Source organism: Leopardus geoffroyi, chromosome C3 (assembly GCF_018350155.1).
Source record: "Leopardus geoffroyi isolate Oge1 chromosome C3, O.geoffroyi_Oge1_pat1.0, whole genome shotgun sequence".
In the NCBI taxonomy this organism is placed as follows: domain Eukaryota; kingdom Metazoa; phylum Chordata; class Mammalia; order Carnivora; family Felidae; genus Leopardus; species Leopardus geoffroyi.
Window position 1 is genome coordinate 5890574 of NC_059338.1, and position 12893 is coordinate 5903466.

At 47.2% G+C, this 12893-nt stretch overlaps 1 non-coding gene across 1 annotated transcript; it reads right to left on the bottom strand.

The window, feature by feature from the left end:
- Window positions 1-5174: 5174 nt before the first annotated feature.
- On the bottom strand, window positions 5175-5245 carry TRNAG-GCC. Its single transcript has one exon. It is a non-coding gene; the product is annotated as a tRNA-Gly (tRNA).
- Window positions 5246-12893: the final 7648 nt, after the last annotated feature.

Genomic DNA, 12893 nt, shown 5'->3' on the forward strand with positions numbered 1-12893 from the left:
CCCTCTCTCTGACCCTCCCCCATTCATGCTCTGTCTCTCTCTATCTCAAAAATAAATAAAACGTTAAAAAAAATTAAAAAAAAAATTCAAGCCCAGGATACACACAGTTCTGTCTAATCTGAGGCAACAGAGCAAGGCTCTAGGAGATATGTGCACATAAAGGCTCTGGATCTTCTGGAAGGGATAGATCTCTCTTCCTCTGCTCATCACACACTTACACATTGAATTTAGCACATATACCTTTAAAGTTCTACTTGAGGCCAAAGAGCAAGTTTCTTTACTTTCTACACTGTCATGTCAAGAGCTCTGCTTCTGCAAAGTCTGTCCCAGAAGGCTGCAAAAACAACCAATCTTCATAGGTTCTTTATCAATTCCATTGACTTCATTTCCTAATAGCAAAACAAAACACCCAAAACCCAAAGCCAACCCCCCCCCCCCAAAAAAAAAACCCCAAAAAAACAACCAACCAACAAAAAACCCTGGGCTCTCTTAGTATATGGGAGGAGTCATTGGTGGGGTGGGGATGGGCGTTCTTTTATTGACACTTGTTAACTAGAGAGTGGAATATTCATTACTTGGGGCAGGAATTTCTTGGATGCAGGGTTTCTGCCTCTCTTTCCTTATTTGGGCAGGTGTTGCCTACCGTGGTATCGGCCATCTTGGGCCTGTTTGTTTTCATCCCGCTTCATGTGGAGTGCTGCCAGGACAGGCCTCTGACTTTCCCCCTAGCTGGCCACGACTTTCTTGTTGCAGACGTCCAGGCATCCTGCTAGAACCTAACTAACTGCCTACTCTAACACGGTGACTGGCTTTGTTTCCCACAGTCGTTTGGCCTGATTACAATTTTAGGTGCTTTCCCTTGACAGGAGGGAGTCCATCTTGTTTGTTAGCTGTTGCTGTCTAATCATTGGGGTCTTTTTTTCTCACCAGTGTTAGCCAGTGAGTACCACCCAGTCCTGAGCTCAGAGGACGTGGCAAGTGAATATCTGTAGATTTGGTCTGGATTCCCTAATTCAGTGTTTTCCAAAAGCTGTTCCCCAGCCACATAACTCCTTGAGAGAGGTTTTTCAGAATGAAGGGCTCTGTGGTCAAAATAATGCAGACATTCTGCATACACTGTTCCTCTCCTTGTATATTCATAATGCCCATTAAATGCTTCAAGAAGCCTTATTGCAAAGAGAACTTTCAAACTAAATTTTATAAGGCATTTGCCAAACCTTGATAACCACAAAATCTTTTTTCCTCTGTAACTTTTATCAGTGTCGTTCAGACCAGATGTGGCCCACTGTCACCCTTTGGGAAATGCTGACCCAGTGCTTTATTTGGGAAGTCAGAGAGAAGAAGAGAACCTCTGAAGACATCCTGGGCTCCCTGAATGCCATTGGCATTGGCCTTAGCCCCTGGCTTGAGTGACTTCACAAAGGTTCCCCCACAGGGGACCTGTTTATTCCAAATCTCTGACTGAATAACTCATTTTCCCCATCCCTCCCCTGTGAGGTCTAGCAATTGTATTCATTTTTCCACCTTGGTGTCAAATCACTTTTTGCTTGCTGATGGGACTTCTGCAGTGGCAGTGGACACGGAACCATCTTTTTCTGTGCAGAGAGACTTTCAAAGCTCAAAGGGAAACTGGAGAAATTGTAAAGTCAAATGGAGCCAGGGCCCTCAGGGCAAACGGCCTCTCCTCTCAAGGTATAACAGCACTGGTCGTGATGGGGTTTTAGGGTGAGGGTGGAATTCGGAGCTGAGGGCCAAGAAAGATTTCTTGAAGACATCTTTGGTGCAAAAAGGTGATTTTATTAAAGCACGGGGACAGGACCCATAGGCAGAAAGAGCTGCTCTGGAGTTATGAGGAGTGACTGGCCCTACACTCTGGACTTGGGGGAGGCAAAGCCAGAACGTAAGTTTCCAAAGGGGTCCCCACATGTCAAAGACCCACAGATCACTGGAGGCCCAGCCATTGCCAAGTCATGGCTGCCCTTCCCTCCCACAAAGCATCAACATCAAGACAGTAGGGGTTCCTGGAGAAATGTTCTACTCTGCCAGCCTCAAGTATTTGTCAATGAACTGCAAGTTATAAGGAAATTTAATTTTACCTGCCATTTCCTCCTGCTTTGGTTTCCCACACCACCGTGGAGGGGAGGGTGATGTTAGGGCTCCAGGAAACTGAGTCTATAGGTTTCTGGAGATTAGGTCATTGATAAGATTGCCCCTCTCTCACAATCCACCAAGATCCCCGTAAACTGATGGAGACTCTATCATCCAACCATCTGTTCTCCATCCCCTCCCCTGTCCTGGGGCAGCCAGGAGTGCCCGCAGAACGTCACAAGCATCCCACCTGGAAGGGGGTGCGTGCGAGCCTGTACTTTGCCCCCAGCCTGCCCCATCGTCCCTCATCAGTAGAAGCATCTGTTCAGGACATAGATTTCCTCCTCCTCTAGCCCCTCTTCTGACAGCAACCTGGCTAAGGAGCCTTCCACCACCCATTAGCCTCCAGAGGAAAAAAAAAAAAGAGCCTGTGATCTCCAGACCTAACCGGTAACAGGCCCCACCTTCACTGGGTTTCTGAAGATCAAGGCATGGTCTCAGCCCACCCAGTTCTGTAAGGACTCACGGCAAATGTATTTTCACAGATTTTAGACAGAGGCTCCTCAAATAGATGAAAATTCAGTACATTCTGCTTCTGCTTTCAAAATAAGTCCAGCAAACTTACCACCAGCAAGTGGGTCCAAGCCACTGTCGTCCCTCCCTCGGATTACTGCACAGGCTTCCGACCGGTCTCCCTACACTCGCCCTTGCCACCCTACAGTCTGCTTTCACCACGACAGCCAAAGTGGTCCTTCTAAGATGTGCGTTGTATTTGCTGCTTCCTTGCTTAAACTAAGCAAGAGCTTGTCCCTGCACTTGAGAACAAATGCTAAAGCTTTGCAGGGCTCCACGACGTGATCCATGATCTTGACCTCACTGTCTAACCTCATCTACTGCTCTTCCTTGAACATACCAATTAGACCTCTGCTCAGGGCTTATGTTAACTTCTGTTTCTGGAATGTTCTTCCTTACAGATATCCACATCATGCTTCGTCATGGCCTTGATTCAAATGTCACCTTATCAGGGAGGCCTCCCTGATCATTCACTAGAACTCCAACCCACCCCTTCACCATCTCCTAATCCCTGTCTTCTGCTTTATTTTCCCTCATTGTACTTCCTGCCAACCGATGTACCCTATGTTCCCTTGTCTAGCTGTGTATTGCCTGACTACCCTGCCTCCCATCAGAACGACAGCTCCAGGAGAGCAGGGCCTTTGAATTTGCTCACTGCCTTATGCCTTAGAGTGTCTGGCACATGATAAAGCACTCAATAAAAATTCTTCAGCGTTTGACATCAGAAATGTAAACCTAGAAAGTCCTGTATAAACGATATAGTCCACACTCCTCGCCGACGCGAGGCTCAAACCATGAGATCCTGACCTGAGCTGAAGTCGGACGCTCAACAGGCCGAGCCACCTAGGCACCCCGACAACTTGCTTTTTGTGCTCAGTATTGATAGTGCGCTCAGTATCACAAGCATCCCTCCACTTCATGATGTCCAGGTAAGTTATTGCTTAAAAAATCTGTTCTACGTCTAAAGACACTCAAGCTAAGTTACGAAACGTTAAGTGGATATATTTCAGTGCATGGGGGAAGACAGCACAGCAACATACGCTCCTCTATATTGGAAATTTTTCTGAATTAAAAAGTAAAGACGTGAAATGACTTTGGAAGAGTACCTGTGATGTACTGTGTGGGTCATGTCCAGGTACAGAGGTGCTTACTTTAGGCCTACACCTGGAACTCTGGGGGGTGGGTGGGTGGGGTTTTGAGTTGCTGAGGGCTGGGAGAGAATGCTGGAGGAACTTGGACAAGACAGTCCCTGAACAGGCCAGGACAGAGATCCCAAGCCAGGCCACCTTTCCTTCTGAGGTGAGGACCCTTCTCTTGCAGACCCTTTTTTTTTTTTTTTTTCAACATTTATTTATTTTTGGACAGAGAGAGACAGAGCACGAACAGGGGAGGGGCAGAGAGAGGGAGACACAGAATCGGAAACAGGCTCCAGGCTCTGAGCCATCAGCCCAGAGCCTGACGCGGGGCTCGAACTCACGGACCGCGAGATCGTGACCTGGCTGAAGTCGGACGCTTAACCGACTGCGCCACCCAGGCGCCCCTCTTGCAGACCCTTGGCTACAAGTGTCCAGAGTGTGACAGCCAGGCCGGACCGGCCTAGACTCTAAGAGGGAATGAACTTAAAGCTGACGGCTTCTTTCTTCCGGGGCTATAGACTAGCTTTCTCCTTTTTGAGGATGGTTTGATTTTTCCACTATGGGAGGCATTCACTGCACACTTCTTCCCACATTCCCTTTTTTTCCTGGACCGATCACCTGGACTGATCCCAGTATAGCTGATCTCTCCAGCAGCAAACCTTGCTCCTTCGCAGCACTGCACCGGGAGAAGGTTGACTAAGAAACCCCGTCCAGAAGCTGGACTGACCTCTGCATCCTGACTCCCACCTCCTTCCAAGGGCCCCCTGAGCTTTCCACAGGGTTCTCGGGCCTGAGGAGAAAATAGCCACTTATGGGACACAGGTTTTCGGTTTCTCTTTTTTAAAAAACTGGTTTCCTTTGAGTTAGGCAAATAACAATATATTGCAAAACAGCCAACTTTACTGAAGCTTAAAGCCCTGAGACGCTGCGCCTGTTTAGTGTAGCCGTTAGTGTCTCTGCCTGCCACCTGGGACAGTCAGGTTCCATTCGCCGTCGGGCAAATGACAAGGACATTTTGTTTTCTTTCCTCCATTTCTACCCTCGCGTCTCGAAAAGTCTCCTCCTTTTGTCATGCAGAGCCTTTCCAGCAGGCCTCTGGGACGATGCCCCTCGGGACGCCAGCGACAAGGACGTGGCTCAAGAGGAGGGCGTTCCCACAGTTCAGGCACATCCTCCTTCCGGCCGCCCCTCCCCCTCCCCGGCCCCGCCCCTGCTCCCGCCCTCGCCCGTCAGAGGAAAGGGACTTGATAAACGAGGGGATTCAAATCCAATCAATGCAGGCTTCAGCTAGCTGGTTTCGGTTATTTCAGTGTTGCAAATCCTAGAATAGAAAAAGACTGAATTAAAACGACTGGATCAGAAAACAAAAGGCTGCGTTGCATTGGCCGGGAATCGAACCCGGGCCTCCCGCGTGGCAGGCGAGAATTCTACCACTGAACCACCAATGCTCTTTGCTGATGTTCGGTGGTGGCATCCTTTAGCTTCATCTCTGTCCCGAGCTCCGTTCCACGATGTGAATCAGGCTCCTTCTTGAGTCACCGCTGAGTCACCAGTTTGAAAATATTGTCTTTATGTTCCAAGACAGAGAACGTTAGGACTCAAAAAAGAACAACAACAACATAAGCTATTTAAAGTCCTGACTCTGAGGCTCTATTGGCATGACGATGACACGCTTTCGGCTCTCCCGGCTCATCAACCATCCAGGGGGCGCATTTGTCCTCGTGGGGATTTGCGACCTGAAGTGGTTTCGGATCTCGCTTCGGGCCGGCGGGGAGGAGCTGGAACTTTCCCCTCCACGCCGAGCCAGGAGCGGGTAACCTGCAGGCGGCGCGACGGCGCGGGATGAAGGGCTCCTGGAGGCCGAGCCAAGCAGCCCGGAGTCCCAAGGGCTCAGGCGTCCGATGCGGCCCTCGAGAAACCACCAGCGAAGTGGCCGTGGGCACCGACCCTAGCCCCACGTGCTCGTGGGTCGGCGTGCTGCAGGGAGGCGGGGTGGCGGCTGCCAGTCACCCACGACCAGGGCACGCGCCCAGCGCTCAGCTAGGTGGCCTTCAGGACCGCGCGCGGCTGGTGCGCGCGGAGCTAAGAAGCCGGCGCACCACCTGCCTGGACACCACGCGCGCAGGTTCGCGGTCCCGGCGGTGCTGGCGGACCTGAAGCACTGACCCTTGCAGGGGGCCGAGGGAGGGTGGCAAGGCCTGGGTGCGCGTGTCCCCCCCGGGGGCAGGAGACGTCCTCCTACCCCCAGGAGGTCTCTTCCATGGTGCTGGGCCAGGTGCAGGAGATTGGTGACGGTGCCCGCCTACCTCAACGACCCGCAGCTCCAGGCCACCAAGGACACCGGTGCCATCGTGGGGCGCCACGGGCTGCGGATCATCAACAAGGCCACGGCGGCCACCATTTCAGACGGGCTGATCAGCGCGGCGAGGGGGAGCAAAATGCGCTCATTTTCGACCTGGGTGGGAGCACCTTCGACCGTATGCATTCTCGCTGTCGACGCGGGTGTCTTCGAGGCTCCTGAGACTGGGTGGGGAGGGCTCGACGACAGGTTGGTGAGCCGCCTTGGGAAGGAGTTCCGACGGAATCACGGGAAGATTTCCCAAGAGGACAGGCACAGAATACAAGTGTCGGGAAGTCCTTGCCTGGCCGGAGCACAACCAGCTGGCAGAGAAGGAGGACTATGAGAATCAGAAGAGGGAGCTGGAGCAAAGTCTGTCACCCCACCTTCCCCAGGCCCTATGTGTCCCTGGGGGTAGCCGCTGTGGAACTGACACTGGCCGGGGAGCCTCCCCCCCCTCCCCCCCCCCCCCCCCCCCCCCCGTAGTGGCCTCCTCACTGAGCAGGTTGATTGAATGGTCCCTCCTGGCAGGTCATCTGTGATGGTAAGGCCTGGGCTTGTGGGACCTCTGTCTTCTGTGATCCTGCCCTGAACTTGAAGAATGGGAGTGCAGAGGAATCTTCCAATCAGGGAGCTTTCTTCTCGCAGTGGTGTACCACTGAGGTCTGTGCCCGTGTCGCTTGTTAAAATCCTTTTCTCTCCCATTTCAGACGGGCAGAAGTCATCATTATTAACATTTGTGTGGCACTTCAACATTGCTTTTGCCTACTTTGGTGCTGTTGTTACCTGCATGTATGGATTTTGTTAATATATGGGTTTTTTTGTGAAACATACATGGAAATAAACATTTAAAACTCCTCCTTAGTTTTCAGTCCAGTTAAATACATAAAGAGGCAAGGCTTTCAGAAGCAGAAAATGTCAGGGTGGGTGCTGAAGGAAGGAAGTGAAGAAAACTCACAAGCCTGTGCGTGTGATTTCCACAGGGGAAAACAGGCTAAGGGAGAGTTTGAGGCAGACATGTCTAGTGGGTACTGAAGTCTGAGGGCTGATAGGAGCGAGCTGTGAGTTATCTGCTGCAAGAGGAAAGGAGATGAGAGTTGGAAAAGCAGAGAATGGAGAGAAACTTTAAGTCCCAGCAAGGTTCCCATGTGTGTCCCTAAGATTAAAAAAAATCCTGTATTGGGATTCTAGTTTAGTTTGTCTGTCTGTATGTCCTAATACACTGACAAGATAGTTTATATGATAATTAGCTGGCTCTAATCGAGTTACTTTATCCATTGTTCCTTTTTTAAGCTTGTTTATTTATTTTGAGAGAGAAAGAGAGAGCGTGAGCATGTGGGGGAGGGATAGAGAGCAAGGGAGAGAGAATCCCAAGTAGGCTCCACACTGACATTGCTGAGCCCTATGCTGGGACTTGAACGCACAATCCATGAGAACCATGAGAACTGTGAGATCATGACCCCAGCTGAAATCAAGAGTCTGAGGCTTAACTGACTGAGACCCTTACGTGCCCCTATCTATGTTGTGTTAGAGAATAAACCCCACGTCCTGGACTCTGGAATGTAGAGTATCCTGTCTCTGGAGAGTACATCTAGGGGTGTAATTAAAGTTACTATTGATCTTGTGTGTGAGAGGTTTCTGGTTTCTGCTGATGGGCCCTAAGGGTGATGATTAATAATAATAATAATGATGCCAGCCCTGTATCATAATAGCAATACTGAAACCAGATTGCTTAGGTTTTCAGCTCTGTTCCTTTATATCTGGTGGAAGTGAAACTTCCCAAGGTTTGGGGGCACCTGGGTGGCTCAGTCAGTTAAGTGTCTGACTTCGGCTCAGGTCATGACCTCATGGTTCATAGGCTCGAGTTCTGCATTAGGCTCTGTGCTGACAGCTCAGAGCCTGGAGCCTGCTTCGGATTCTGTGTCTCTCTCTCTTCTCTTCCCCCCCACCCCCAAATAAAAAAACATAAAAAAAAAAACCCCACTTCTCCGAGGTTCGGTCTCTCCTTCTATACAGAGGGGATGATGATGAAATAGGACCTATTTCAGGATTGGTAAGAGGGTTCAGTTAATTAGTACATGTAACAAATGATAAAGAAAGTTATGCATACAGCATATGAGCAACAAATATTAGCTATTACTAATTATTTTAGTTGCGTGTCAACTATGTAGCAGGTACTTGACATACACAATCTAATTTAATCCTCACGGCAACATCACAGGGTTTTATTTCTTTGGGGAGATGAGGATTCTGAGGTTCACAGAGGTTAAGCAATTTACTCAAGGTCGCATAGCTGTTAACTGTGGGGGAGGGGCAGGTTGGAATTGAGAATCCCGTCCTGCCTGATTCTAGAGCCTGTGCCTTGTCACCTCACAAACAGGCCATGACTCTACTTGTTATCAAAACTTCCCAATATGTCGTGAAATTGGCTATGTTATTCCTTTAGAACACAGTTGGAGAGAAAAGGTATATATTTTATTTATTAGTTATATTATTCACTGATACATGTTTTTTATAGCACGTGGCTGAAGCTGGGAAGTATCTTCGGGCTCAATTTTACTGCCAGTTGAGCAAATGCCGATATGAGAGCAAGGATAAACTTGCATCAGCTAGTTCCCAATTAACCCAGTCCACACTGGGTCTCTCCTGTGAGCAACGGGAAGATAGACTTTTATCTCAGAACTGCAGGCAGGTTTGGCCAGAGCAAGGCTGCATTACAGTTGGTTCAGGGGCGCCTCTTGCGGGTGACGAGGAGATTGCAGAACAACCCACTTGGCCCCATACTTGTCACTTCCCATTTTTAACTGCTCTCTTTTCCTGCACCTGGGCTTAGTGCTGGCCATGCTGGTTTCACACTGAGAGAACTTGCCCAGGAAAGATGACATCACATACACATTCTATATTACACTTTCCCTTCCCAGAATTTCCTCCAAACTTCCAACTTGGACTTCCCAAGAGGAATGATACCCATGTTGCTGGGTGAATTGGGGAGACCCTGGGCCCTGGGGCCTTGACCCAGTCAGACCTGAAGGAGTCACCAAAAGTTCTTGGTCTTGTCACAAGAATGAATCCAAGGACAGACATGCAACACAGAGGTCGAGTGACACAAGTGGGAAAGTTTATTAAAGCGAAAAGTACACTCTTGAGATTTGAGAGCAGGCTAGCAAGGGCGGGTGGAGAGAGAGACAGAGAGAGGGAGCTAGTGCCTTCTAGAGGTGGGGTTTGGGTTTCTATCTTTTATTGACAGTTGTTAACTAGGGGGCAGAATATTTATCACTTGGGGCAGGAAGCAGGGTTTCCCGCTTTTTCTTCCTAATTTGGTCAGGGATTTCCTGTTATGGTATCTGCTATCTTGGGCCTGTTGCTTTGATGGGGCTTCCTGTGGAGTGCTGCCTGGACAGGCCTCTGACCTTCGCACAGCCTGCCACAGCTTCTTGGTTGCTGGCCTCCAGGTATCCTGTCAGAGCTTAAGTAACTTCCTATTCTAACACTCACAGGGTTAAGATAGTTTCTTAGCATTCCAACAACATATTCCCTCTCTCTCTTTAAAACATATACAAGGTGTAAGAAGGAAAATTGTCTTGTGTTGCGAAAACATTTCAGATCCTCTCATTTGTATGGGATCTATTTTTCCATAGAGGGATTTAAACACACTACTTCATCTACTTTTGAATGAGACTGTTGTTAATGGTTTAGTTTCTTTGGGGACTATTTCTTGTATGCCTGGTAAGGCATCTTTTTTTTTTAATTTTTAAAAAATTTATTCTTGAGAGAGAGAGGAACAGAGCACGAGCGGGGGAGGGGCAGAGCAAGAGAGGGACACAGAATCCGAAGCAGGCTCCAGGATCTCAGCTGTCACCGGATCCCTAGAGGGGCTCGAACTCACAAGCAGTGAGATCATGACGTGAGCCAAAGTCGGGGGCCCAAACGACTGAGCCGCTCAGGCATCCTTGATAAGACATCTCTATATTGTATATAGTTGTCAAAGGACAGAATTTTAACTGAGTAAATCTGAAGATCTAATTGGCTTTTGTAAGTGATTCAAGAATTGGCCAATGTCCATTCTAGCAAGTCAAGGGGAACTCTGAGGCCTTTTACAAAAAAAAAAAAAAAAAAAAAAAAAAATCGAAGGTTTTTATAGGCAGGAGGGTGGGGTGACAAGTTATTAGCAAAAGAAAAGAAAGGATTGCTCCAGATAAGGTCACCCTCCCTTAGGGGCAAGGGCGGGGTTTCTTACCCTAATTGGTGCAGACTGGAAAATTCCTGACTGACTGGTTAAGACTAAATTTCAGGGAGAGGTTTAAACTGCAATTAGGTTAGAATTTAAGCCCCAGTTTGGTGACTTGGCCCAGCATAAGTGGCTCCACCTTGGACCTGTTCTTTCTGTCTGTCTTTCTTTCTTTCTTTCTTCTTTTGATGTATGTTGATTTTTTCTTTTTTTTCTTTTTTTCTTTTTTTTTTTGAAATTTACATCCAAATTAGTGAGCATATAGTGCAGTAATGATTTCAGGAGTAGAATTCAGTGATTCATCCCCCACATATAACAAGTGTCCTCCTTAATGTCCCTTGCCCCTATAGCCCATCCCCCACCCACAACCCCTCCAGCAATCCTCAGTTTGTTCTCTATACTTAAGAGTCTCTTATGTTTTGTCCCCCTCTCTGTTTTTATATTACTTTTGCTTACCTTCCCTTCTGTTCATCTGTTTTGTCTCTTAAAGTCCTCATATGAGTGAGGTCACATGATATTTGTCTTTCTCTGACTGACCAATTTCGCTTAGCATAATACCCTCCAGTTCCATCCAAGTCGTTGCAAATGGCAAGACTTTGTTCTTTTTGATTGCCGAGTAACACTCCATTGTATATACGTGCCACATCTTCTTTATTCATTCCACATCTTCTTTATTCATCCATCCGTGGATGCATTTGGGCTCTTTCCATACTTTGGCTATTGTTGATAGTGCTGCTATAAACACTGGAGCGCATGTGCCCCTTCGAAATAGCAAACCTGTATCCCTTGGATAAATACCTAGTAGTGTAATTGCTGGGTCTTAGGGGAGTTCTATTTTTAATTTTTTGAGGAACCTCCATACTGTTTTCCAGAGTGGCTGCACTGGCTTGCATTCCCACCACCAGTGCAAAAATGTTCCTCTTTCTCCTCATCCTCCCCAGCATCTGTCCTTGCCCGAGTTGTTAATTTTAGCCATTCTGAAAGGCATGATGTGAGAGCTCATTGTGGTTTTGATTTGTATTTCCCTGGTGATGAGTGACGTTGAGCATCTTTTCATGTGTCTGTTAGCCATCTGGATGTCTTCTTTAGAAAAGTGTCTATTCACGTCTTTTGCCCATTTCTTCACTGGATTATTTGTTTTTGGGTCTGTCGTTTTCTTTTTAACATAGTTTGATTAGTGTAATAACAACCATGTCACCCAGTTCCTCCCCAAAAATATTACAACAAATTAAATCAAAATACATGCCCAGTACTTGGAAATGAAATCTTGCTACAATCCCTCTAATGTAAAAACAGCGTTTTCTTGCCCTACTCTCAATTCCTCACAGGCAGCCACTTTCAAGTGTTTTTTGTTTCGGGGTTTTTTTTTGTTTGTTTGTTTGTTTTTTAGGGCCTTTTTATTGTGCAATAACTTTTGATTGACAGAGAGTTGGGAAGATACTACAGAAAGTTACTATATATCCAGGGGTGCCTGGGTGGCTCAGCCAGTTAAGAAAGTTACTATATATCCTTCACCCAGCTTCCCCTAATGTTAAGATTTTTACGTAACCATGGTGCACTTACCAAAACCAAGAAGCTGACATTGGTACAATACAGTTAAGTGAACTATAGACTTTATTCAGATTTCATGTTTTTCCACTAATTTTTTTTTTCCAGAAGCCAATCCAGGATACCATATCTTCCCTGAAGTGGAAAATGTTGGGGTTCAGAGCCAATAGTCAAGAAAAAAATCCTTGAACCATCTTTGGCGCAAAAAGGTGGTTTTATTACAGTATGGGGACAGGACCCGTGGGCAGAAAGCTGTCCTGGGGTAGTGACAGGTGACTGATTATGTAAGTTCAAGTTGGGAGGGGATTAGGGATAGCAGAAGTCTCTAAGGAATGTTGGAAACAAGGTTTCTAGGACCTTGAGGGGGGCTACCTATTTTTAGGAAAAGGTCATTCATTACTGTTTAGTAAAAAAAAAAAAAAAAAAAACTCAGTCGTGAGAACCTTCGGATGTATATCTGGGGGCCACATGCCTGGAGGATGATTGCCAACATGTATCTTGGGGGGCAGCGAAAATGAAGTTTCCAAAAGAATTTTTATATGTTAGACAGGATCCTGTGGGGTTGGGCTAAGGTCGCCTTTTGCCGCTAGCAAAGTGTCAACTTCAAGGCAGCTGAACTCCCAGAGGAAGGTCACTCTGCCTGTCTCAAGGCCTTATCAATGGGCTGTAGGTAGTAAGGACATTTAATTTTTTTCTTTTGCCTTTGTTTTGTACATCATTCCCGACAATCTGTGACAGTTTCCCAACCTTGTGTTTCATGACCTTGACATTTCCAAGAGCACTGGTCAGTATTTGGCAGATTGTCCCTCGATTTGGGTTTATGTGATATTCTTTCATGATTAGACTGAGGTTTTTAAGAAGTGCCCATCTCACATTTTGGGATGAGCACTGGGTGTTGTATGGAAACCAATTTGACAATAAATTTCATATAATAAAAAAAAAAAAAAAAAAAAGAAGTGCCCATCTCCATGAATTCGATCAG